General features: G+C 43.2%; 1 long non-coding RNA gene across 1 annotated transcript; it reads left to right on the top strand.

Annotated features, from left to right (window-relative positions):
* Positions 1-521: 521 nt before the first annotated feature.
* On the top strand, positions 522-6,179 carry LOC120991268. Its single transcript, XR_005776607.1, has 3 exons — positions 522-652; positions 3,048-3,053; positions 6,169-6,179. It is a non-coding gene; the product is annotated as an uncharacterized LOC120991268 (long non-coding RNA).
* The last annotated feature ends 5,504 nt before the right edge of the window (positions 6,180-11,683 follow it).

Here is an 11,683-nt window from a genome sequence, read left to right as displayed (position 1 = left end):
TGAGTGATATATTTCTGGTGGGAATCGCTTATGATCCCGGAATAATGCCAACATGAATTCAGCGACCATTTTTCTGAAATTTTTATTACCTTTCTCAATATAACACTTAACTCCAGGTGTGAGGAATAATAAAAATATTTTAAAAAAATAATATACTGTATATAACTGCACAAGAGCAATGCTATTATACAGCTATACACAGTAAAGCCAAACAATATATCTCTAGGTGATCTACAGATCTCATTTCAGGTTGTATATCTGGATTCAAAAGGGCCATTGATACCACATAACAACTTCTGGAAAACATCTGATAAACCCTGTATAGGAAGATATACAGTATATATTTTCTTAATTACATATATTTCAACTCTTACAGTTAAAGGGGTTCTCCGGCAATTAAGAAAATGAAAATACTTAAATATTACTTTTATAATAAATATATTCCCAAATACCTGGGGAGCAATCATCAGGGGAAACAAAATGGCCACCATCAAATTAGTTCACACAAAACCTGTCCTAATCACACAGCAGACAAATTACTTTACAACATTGAGGTAAAGAGCTGCCTCATCCTCCTCTCTGCTCTACTTGTCAGGGATTATGATCCTGAATACAGCGGATAAGAACTTTAGATGAATCTCTGGGAAATTTAGTACAGAGAGGACGGACAGGACAGACTGTGGTAATGTGTTGCTGTGGTAATGGAGACTGCATACAAATGATGCTACTCATTAGCCACACCCCACAATCCTCTCATGTCTCCTCATCATCTCCATTCCCCCAGAGATTCACCTGTATTCAGGATCATAATCCCTGACAAGCAAAGCAGAGAGGAGGATGAGGCAGTTCTTTACCTCTGTGTTGTGAAGTAACTTGTCCTCCTGTGTGATTAGGACAGGTTCTGTGTATACTAATAGGACAGCGGCCATTTTATTTTTCCTAATGATTGCTCCCCAGACAAAATGAGCCATTATAACTAATGAAAGGTATTTGAGAATATATTTATCATAAAGTAATATTAAAATATTTTCATTTTCTTAATTCCCGGAGAACCCCTTTAAAGTAAGATAAGTAAGACATTTATGGCATACTCACAAGCTGAGAGAGGAGAGCTGGTTTATGAAAACAGTGGTGCAGTGAGTTTGGCTTTTTCTTGCTGACCAAACCTCTGCACAAAGCCTGGATATAGTGGTCAGTGGAATGGGATTGGGACCTCCATTCTACAGATAGTTGGAGGTCCCAGAGGACACGGGGTATGCTATAAATGTCTCAGATGAGAATACCCCTTTAAGCAACTTTGTTGTTATTTATAATGAAGATAATGATATGTACAGAACTGTTCTGAAAAAAAAAAAATCGTTTATGACCACTGCCCTGACTTACTCCATATGCTTCCACCTGAAGCTGTCTGTTGGGGTTACCTGCACAATTGCTTGTAGAGGTTACTCCGTAGAGGGGAAGGAGTCCAATGGCAGCGGACACAGGAACCGAGGAGCACGGAAACGGAATGGATGAATGATCCCGATATGCAGGAATGGCGGTGGCTCAATGGACCCGATAAGGTCCACGTGGTAGATGCGAAGAACAAGGAAGGCAAGAGAGTAGTCAGGCAGTCCTGGGTCGGTACACGGGATGGCAGGTACTAGGATTCAGGATGAGGCTGGAGAGTAGTCAATGGAGGCAGAGTTCGGTACACGAGATGGCAGGTACAAGGATTCAGGATGAATCCTTGAGTTTGAATGTGACATCATAATTTGAGCTGAAATCTGATAGGTCCAATGTATCTTTGACCCAGTTTTTGAGAAGGGACTCTCAGCTTATATTTTTGTGGACAGCCACACTTTGTCCCCAATATGAAAAACTGGTGCTGGTCTACGGTGTTTGTCCGCAGCTTGTTTGGAGCGTCTTTGGGCCTCGTGTAAATGCTCCATGATTTTTCCCCGTACTTCTTGCAGGTTAGTTAACCGTTCGGTTACTGCTGGGAGGGCCGTGGTGATTGGCAGATGGGGAATGAAGACTGGATGGAGGCCTGTGTTTCCGTAGAATGGGCTGAAAGAAGTCGAACTGTGTTCCGAGTTATTGTACGCAAATTCTGCAGTGGAGAGATGTTCCATCCAGTCATCTTAAATGGGTAATAAAACAGTGTAGATACTGTTCGAGGGTTTGATTAGTTCTTTCAGTTTGACCATTAGATTGTGGATGAAAAGCTGATGACAAATTTACTTTGATTCCAAGGGCAGAACAGAAGTTTTTCCAGAATTTGGACGTGAACTGTACCCCGCGATCAGAGACCACGTTGTCTGGAATCCCGTGTAGCCGGAACACTTCACGGATCATGAGTTCTGCTGTCTGTTTTGCAGATGGTATTCCTTTGAAAGGGATGAAGTGTGCCATCTTGGTAAGACGGTCTATGACGACAAGGATAGTGTTCATTCCTTGAGAAGGAGGTAAATCGACCACGAAGTCCATAGAAACTGAGCCCCAAGGGCGAGATGGAACCGGAAGAGGTTGTAATAATCCCAGAGGGGAAGAACGTGGTGTAGTGCGCACAGGTCAAACATGAAGAAATATACCTCTTCACATCCCCTTTATAATTGGGCCACCAGAAGGAACGAGATAACAGTTCTTGAGTTTTTTTTATGCCCAAGTGACCGGCCAACTTGGAATCATGAGCCAGTTTAAGGACTTCAAGTCGAGCTATTTCAGGAACATATAGTTGATGATCCGGTTTGATCCAATAACCATCCTTGAAGTGAAGAGGTTACCTCACTAGTGGGGTGGCTAAGAAAAGAGTCACTCTGATATCCATCTTTAATTAGTTTCCATAAATCCTCCGAATGGGTGGCCCCCAAGAAGTTTCTTTCAGGCAGGATCGTGGTTTGATTCTTATTTTCTTGGGAGGAGTCAGAGAACATTCTGGACAGCGCGTCTGCTTTGGCGTTCTTAGAACCTGGACGGTAGGTAATAATAAAGTTAAAACGAGAAAAGAACAGGCTCCATCTGGCATGTCTGGAGGATAATCTTTTGGCGTTATGCAGAAACTCAAGGTTCTTGTGATCAGTCAAGACGGTTACGGGAATGGTGGCCCCCTCCAAAAGGTGTCTCCATTCCGAGAAAGCTTCCTTGATCGCAAGTAGTTCTTTATTCCCGATGTCATAATTTTTCTCGGCTAGGGACATTTGGAGACAAAAATAGGCACAAGGACGAAGCAACTCTTTATCTCCTGCACGTTGTGACAAAACCGCCCCCATTGCTGAATCAGATGCATTTACTTCTACTGTCAATGGTAGTTCCGGATCTGGATGGATTAGCATTGGTGCGCCTGTGACAGAGTCTTTAGTTGACTAATGCGTCTTGTGCCTCGGGAGTCCAGGTAAAGTGTAACGGTTTTCTTTGTGAGTTGTGTGATTGGTTTTGATGACCCTGGAGAAAATCCGGATGAATCTCCTGTAGAAATTGGCAAAACTGATGAATCTTTGTATGTATTTTACATTTCTGGGAGTAGGCCACTCCGTTACAGCTCTAATCTTGCTGGGGTCCATCTCTAGACCCTTCGGAGAAATGATGTATCCCAAAAACTGAACAGTTGTTTTTTCAAATTGCATTCTCGAGTTTAATGTAGAGTTGGTGTTCTCGGAGTCTCTGTAGAACCTTGCAGACATCCATACGATGTTGCTCCAGACTTTCAGAAAAAATTAGAATGTCGTCCAAGTATATTATTATGAACTGATCCAACATGTCCCGGAACACATCGTTAACAAAGTGTTGAAATGTAGCTGGCGCATTACACAGTCCGAAAGGCATAACGTGGTATTTGAAATGTCCATACCGAGTTCGGGAAGCAGTCTTCCATTCGTCACCCGGACGAATACGGACCAGGTTATATGCTCCTCTGAGATCGAGTTTCGTAAATATTCTGGCAGTGCGTAGTCTTTCGAGAAGTTCAGATATTAAAGGAAGGGGATATCGATTTTTTTACAGTGATACTATTAAGTTTCCGGTAGTCTATACAGGGGCGTAAAGAGGAATCTTTCTTTTCCACAAAGAAAAAAAGGAGACCAGCTGGAGAGGTAGAGGGTCGGATAAACCCCTTTTTTAGATCTTTATCTAGATATTTTTTCAAAGCCTTCAATTCAGGATCAGAAAGCGGATAAATGCAGCCAAACGGCATTTCCGCTCCCGGTAATAGTTCAATCGGACAGTCGTAAGAACGGTGAGGAGGAAGCTTATCTGCATTTTTCTTGTCGCCAACATCCTGAAAATTCTTGTATGGCAGAGGTAATAACTCACTTGTAGACTGTTCTGGAACCAGAGGGATCGCTGGAGCCGAAGACTGAGGGTCTTGCAGGCAATTACACTGACAGAATTCCGACGGGAAGTGTAGTACATGGTTTTCCCAGTCAATGGATGGATTATGAATCGCCAACCATGGGATCCCCAAGATTATGGGAAATTTGGGTGAAGAGATCAAAGAAAAATGGATGTCCTCAAGGTGATCCGTGTTGATGCGTATTTGGAGCTTTACCGTTTCTTGCGTAACTGGACCTGAGGAAAGAGGTGAGCCGTCCACAGTCTCCATATCCAATGGTGTTGTTCTCTTTAATAGTGGGATATGGTTTTTATGTGCAAATGTTAAGTCCATAAAATTGCCCCCGGCCCCAGAGTCCAGCATAGCAGAGCAGGAGATTTCGAGTTCAGAGGTGAAGATCTGATTGGGTACCATGAAATGAGACTCGGGGATAGTAGTTTGGTCTTTCTTCCAAGCAATAGGGAAAATAGAGTTTATTTCAGAGTGTATGGAATTTCTGATTCCAATTGTTCTTCTATCTCTCTGACCGCGTGTATTCTACGGACCCTTATAGGGCAGTCGATAGCATAATGTCCCGGTTTTCCGCAGTAGAGACAAAGATCTTCTGAGATGCGTCTTTCCTTTTCCGCTACAGTTATGAATCTCCATAATGCATCGATTTGCATAGGTTCCGCTACAGGCTCAGGATTACGGGGAGCCGATGGCCTGAAAAAATAGGTGGGTCGTTTTTCCTGCGCCCATGCTTTCTCCCTTCTCCTTTCAGTAATTCTCTAATTGACTCCGATACAAAGTTGAATGAAGTCTTCTGGAATATCTGTCCTAGCAAGTTAATCTTTCATTTGTTCAGACAACCCCCGCCGGAACTGATTCTTTTGGGCGGCATAATTCCAGGTGGTGCCGGTCACCCAGCGGCGGAATTCGGCTGTGTAAACGGCCACTAAAACGGTTTCCTTGGCATAGATTATGTAGTTTTAGTTCCGCAGTAGCGCAACGATTAGGATCATCAAACACCTGACTTATGGCAGAGATGAAGGTCTCCAGATCCCGCAGAAGGCTGCTGTCGCTCTCCATATAAGGAGTTGCCCATGCGAGAGCCTCATCAGACAGAAGATTGATGATGAACAATACCTTCATCTTTCCAGTAGTGAACCGGGCTGGAGTCATTTCAAAATAAATTTTACATTGGTTCAAAAAACCTCGGAATTGGCGTCAATCTACATTAAACCTTGCTGGGAGCGGCATGCGCGTATCTCCAGCTGGGGCCTGCTCCTCCAGGAGTTGTCTCTGTAGGGCGATTATTTCCCCTTGTTGATCTTGTACCACACTTTGTAACTGGGAAAACTTTTCCTGATAAGTGGTTCCGAATTCTTGTAGCTCTATAACTTGTTTTTTTTAGGAGCGTCACTGCGGTCTCCATTTTTGTGGCCAGATTATTCTGTTGGGGTTACCTGCACAATTGCTTGTAGAGGTTACTCCGAAGAGGGGAAGGAGTCCAATGGCAGCGACACAGGAACAGAGGAGCACGGAAACGGAATGGATGAATGATCCCGATATGTAGGAATGGCGGTGGCTCAATGGACCACGTGGTAGATGAGTGCCGAAGAACAAGGAAGGCAAGAAAGTGGTCAGTCAGTCCTGGGTCGGTACACGGGATGGTAGGTACAAGGATTCAGGATGTGGCTGGAGAGTAGTCAATGGAAGCAGAGTTCGGTACATGAGATGGCAGGTACAAGGATTCAGGATGAGGCAGGAGAGTCGTCGATGGAGGCAGAGTTCGGTACACGAGCAGGTTAGCAGACAAATACTGAGAGGCTGAAGCAAGACTACGGCTGAGATAGCTCAATAATCTGGCAAGGGAGGAAGTGACATGGTCTTCCTTAAATAGGGTGTACACAGATCTGATTGGTCAAACCAAAAGCAGGAATATTCAGGTCAAGGAGGTGGTTCAAAAAAGTAACAGAAACTGTCCAGGAAGCTCTGTGGTCTAGTGAGCAAGGCTACAGCCTAGTATGCCGGAGTCTCCCGGTTTGATCCCTGACACTGTGTTTATGGACGAATTTAGATTAAAGAAGCACTCCCACAAAAAATATTCTCTCTGTTAGAAAGGTACATGATGTAAACTTTATTGTATTTGTGAGTTATAACTTCCCTTCTGATCCTCAGCTGTGTCATATGACCAACACTCTGATCTCCAACTGACACAGGTCTGTTAGTTCTATATTTATTCCTAGGAGATTGATCAAATTTCATCAGTCCAAGAGGTGGACACTGCTCTAAAAAAGGCTCTAACAAAATTAAGCAGATCCACATTCTGAACAAAATATGCCAGTCTAATGGCAGCCATAAACTTTCTACCCAGAGTATGCATGCCGGCATTTAAGCTCATTGTTCCTTGCAGAATTAAAAGCAATGTGTCATCAAAAAATGACCTATTGTTCAAATCACATTTTAATGTTAACATATTTTTAAATAATTTTTGATTATTTTAAATTTTTCATGTCACTATCTATATTTAAACAGAAGCCATGAATTCCTGCAGTTTTTCCACTGGCCACTAAACCTCATAATAGGTGCCACTTCTTGGCCTGCAAAGATCATTTTATTGCAGTTATCTGCTTATCATAACAGGTAGGATTACGATGACAGATATCACCTCTGTGTATAGATAAGACATGATCCTCCATTCACAATAGGTGATTGTCAGAGCTTATCTATCCTTTCCTTGTACAATGACCTCTGCACAGGTCACGAAGCATACCTAGAAAACTCTCCCATACAAATCAATTAGGTCCCCTGCTGACCATTGTGTCTATGGCCCATGTGGCAGCCATAAAGCAATTTTCTAAATGCTGTTTAGAACTCAGGCAAGATGGCCGCCCCCATAATCATGTTCAGAAACTAGAATAAAAAAATAATAATCTGCAATCCGAAAATGAAAAGAGATATGTGCTACTATCTTGTTTTAACTGGCAGAAAATAATATGGTGACATTTCTTTTAAGCCTGGTTTAACACTGCTGGCACAGCCATCCGACAGGCTGTTCCGCCATAGAATGCTAGGAATTGACCAGACACAAACCCAGCAGTATTTGTCCAGCCGATTCTCTGCATATTTGCTAGGTTTCAGATGAATCACCGCCAGACTCCATTATACTGTAGTTAATGGGGCCAGATGGTAATCTGGCAGTTACGAATCCGGCAGGCTCTTCTCGACCACAACAAACTGTAAACCACAATGTGAAACTAGCCTAAGAAATAAATTCTCAACCTGATCTCTTTAGGCTAATAGATCTCAGGACATCCTGAAACATCTAGGGAATGGATATTATATTCCTCATTAGATGAAAGCTCATAACAGACACTGGAAGGAGAAGACCTGTTTACAGATACCAAAGAGCAATCCTGATAATGCCATTAGCAAAAATCTTGTCAGAGAAGTACAGATCCATTGATGACAAGACTAGGATCTCCCTCTTCTCATGGCAGATGTCTTAGCCAGAAATTACCTTTTTAGACTAGGTATGTATATAGGACCTCATTCTCAAATTCAAAGGGAGATAAGTCTAAAACTTATAGAACTAAGGCCAAGTCCTATTATGACACAGATCGGAGTATGGAAGGTCACATCTTAGCAAACCTTTTAGGAACCTGCTAATCAAGGACTCTTGTGACAAGGATAACTTAAAGAATAGATATGGCCAACATTTAGACATTTTAGGTTCATACACTCAGGCCTTTTCCAAACCTTTCCTGCAGGAAGCATAAGAGGTTGATAATCTGTGCTTTGGAACTATCCACTCAATTCCCGTTGAATCGATTCACTTGATCCTTGTGTAAGCCTTTAAGGGGATTGAGACCTGGCTAGACAAGGTCTTCATGACTGTGTCCGAGAGGCTACTAGGTTGCTATAGTGGCTGTCCGGTTAAGTCTTCCCAGGTCATTGCAGAGTTGAGTGCTCTAGACACATATGAATTGCACTGTGGGGAGTCTTTAGATGTACCCTTGACTCATCTGAATGAGCTTGGAACAAAATTATCTTTTCATGGATTGAAAACCAGAGTGTGGCAAGGTCTTTATAAATTAATCAGAAAGGCCTGTAGATAGTAATAGACGCTGATCAACCTTTAGGCTATGAGACTGTACAGGGTGGGCCATTTATATGGATACACCTTAATAAAATAGGAATGGTTGGTGATATTAACTTCCTATTTGTGGCACATTAGTATATGTGAGGGGGGAAACTTTTCAAGATGGGTGGTGACCATGGTGGCCATTTTGAAGTCGGCCATTTTGAATCCAACTTTTGTTTTTTCAATAGGAAGAGGGTCATGTGACACATCAAACTTATTGGGAATTTCACAAGAAAAACAATGGTCTGCTTGGTTTTAACGTAACTTTATTCTTTCATGAGTTATTTACAAGTTTCTGAACACTTATAAAATGTGTTCAATGTGCTGCCCATTGTGTTGGATTGTCAATGCAACCCTCTTCTCCCACTCTTCACACACTGATAGCAACACCGCAGGAGAAATGCTAGCACAGGCTTCCAGTATCCGTAGTTTCAGGTGCTGCACATCTCGTATCTTCACAGCATAGACAATTGCCTTCAGATGACCCCAAAGATAAAAGTCTAAGGGGGTCAGATCGGGAGACCTTGGGGGCCATTCAACTGGCCCACGACTACCAATCCATTTTCAAGGAAACTGTTCATCTAGGAATGCTCGGACCTGACACCCATAATGTGGTGGTGCACCATCTTGCTGGAAAAACTCAGGGAACGTGCCAGCTTCAGTGCATAAAGAGGTAAACACATCATCATGTAGCAATTTCGCATATCCAGTGGCCTTGAGGTTTCCAGTGATGAAGAATGGCCCCACTATCTTTGTACCCCATATACCACACCATACCATCAATTTTTTTGTTCCAACAGTCTTGGAGTGATCTATCCAATGTGGGTTAGTGTCAGACCAGTAGCGGTGGTTTTGTTTGTTAACTTCACCATTCACATAAAAGTTTGCCTCATCACTGAACAAAATCTTCTGCGTAAACTGAGGGTCCTGTTCCAATTTTTGTTTTGCCCATTTTGCAAATTCAGTGCGCCGATCTGGGTCATCCTCGTTGAGATGCTGCAGTAGCTGGAGTTTGTAAGGGTGCCATTTGTGAGTAGCTAATATACGCCGAAGGGATGTTCGACTAATGCCACTCTCCAGTGACATGCGGCAAGTGCTACGCTGTGGGCTCTTGCTGAATAAAGCTAGGACAGCCACTGATGTTTCTTCATTAGAGACAGATTTCATGCGTCCACATTTTGGCAAATCCAACACTGAACCAGTTTCACGAAACTTAGCAAGCAGTTTGCTAACTGTAGCATGGGAGATGGGTGGTCTCATAGGGTGTCTTGCATTGAAATCTGCTGCAATGTCCTGGTTACTGCGTTCACCAGACATCAACACAATTTCTATCTGCTCCTCACGTGTTAACCTCGGCGACATGTCAATGGCTGTAAACAAAGAGAAATTTGTAAATAACTCATGAAAGAATAAAGTTACGTTAAAACCAAGCACACCATTGTTTTTCGTGTGAAATTCCCAAAGAGTTTGATGTGTCACATGACCCTCTTCCTATTGAAAAAAACAAAAGTTGGATTCAAAATGGCCGACTTCAAAATGGCCACCATGGTCACCACCCATCTTGAAAAGTTTCCCCCCTCACATATACTAATGTGCCACAAACAGGAAGTTAATATCACCAACCATTCCCATTTTATTAAGGTGTATCCATATAAATGGCCCACCCTGTACTTCTTCAGGTCTTGGCAGAGTTCCGTGCCCTAGACACACACGATCTGCAGTGGGAGAAGTCTCCAGTTACACCCTTGACTCATTTGAATGAGTTGGGAAATATGACCTTTTGGTAGATTGAGACCCAAAGCGTGGCAAGGTGTTCATGAATGAATCAGAGAGGCATCTAGATATTAATAGAGACTGGTTAAACTTTGTCAGGCTGAATCTTTTCAGATCTTGGCAGAGTTGAGTGTCCTTGACATCCAAGATCTGCACTGGGGAAAGTCCTAGTAACACCCTTGAATCATCTGATTTGGGAACCATGACCTTTTCGGTCTAAATGGTATGACGGCTGTACTGTATCCTGGTCTACCCTGATCTTCATCAATACCAAGGAAACCGGAGGGCAAATGTAGGCCAGCCTGCACCTCCAAGGAATAGATAGGTTATCTACTGCCAATTGTTTGTCTTCCTGATAAAGGGAGAGGAATGTTTCCATCTAGCCACTGAACCTGACAGCCCTGGGATATTCTCTTGTACTTCCCACATCTTGGCAATCTGCTTGAAGATCTCTAGATTCAGAGACCATTCTCCTGGAACTGCTAGACCTTGACAATGTTGGTGAGCAACAGTGTTGAGGGAGCCTCAAATATGTAAAGCAGACAGATAGGTCAGGTTTAATTCTGTCCATGCGATGATCCTTCCCACTTCCTTAAGATGTTCTGATCTGGTGCCACCTTGCTTGTAATGTTGTCTGCTCTTACACTAACTTCTTCCCTAAATCTGTGGGGTGAGTTAGACAAGATCTTCTATAGCATTAAATATTTTGAGGTTTGAGAACAGAGACCTCTCAAGGGACTCCAAGAGTATGCGGACTGTATGCCCCTCCAGGTGCTAATCTCAACCTAGTTGAGAGTCATTACTAGTCAACAGAAGCCAGATCAGCCAGAACACTTGTCTCTGAGATGTTTCCACCATCTGAGGGCTTGACCGGCTTAAATGACAGGGTGCATTGTTTGATCCCTCTGGGTTATGTTTCCACAGGCTCAGAAACTCTTCTTAAGATATAAGTGCCTTAAGCCTCAAGAAGCTGCATTTACATCTGCTTACATGATGCCTAAAAATCTCAGTTGCCAAGATGCCTTCCCCAGCACAAATGTTGAAATGACTGGCCAGTAGCCTGAAGAAGGCCAATCATCCAGGTATTGAACCATAGAATTTTCTGTGTTCTTAAGGAGGCAGCTATATAGGACACCACCATATAATGGTGCAAATAGCTGAGGAGATCCTGAACAGATGGGCTGTGAATTGCAGGAGCATGACACTGTCTGCTTTATGAACAGCTATTCTTAAACATTCTCTAATAAGCGTCTGTTGCTAGGCTCCGCCTCCCCCTCTCTATCTCATGTGGAGTGAGTTGGCCGTGTGTGCAATCTGAGAAGCAGAGATCCCCTCGCGCGCTGAGGCAGCTCCCCTTGCTATCTCAGGAGGAGTGAGCTGGCTATGTGTGCACACTGGGATGCCGAAAAGCTGAATGCCACCCGCGTGCTAAGGCAGCCTAGGAGGGAAACGGCCTAGAGGTGCGGAACGTG

The sequence above is a fragment of the Bufo bufo genome, chromosome 2 (assembly GCF_905171765.1).
Source record: "Bufo bufo chromosome 2, aBufBuf1.1, whole genome shotgun sequence".
Classification (NCBI taxonomy): domain Eukaryota; kingdom Metazoa; phylum Chordata; class Amphibia; order Anura; family Bufonidae; genus Bufo; species Bufo bufo.
The sequence above is the reverse complement of the archived record's forward strand: the minus strand, read 5'-3'. Positions and strand labels throughout refer to the sequence as shown.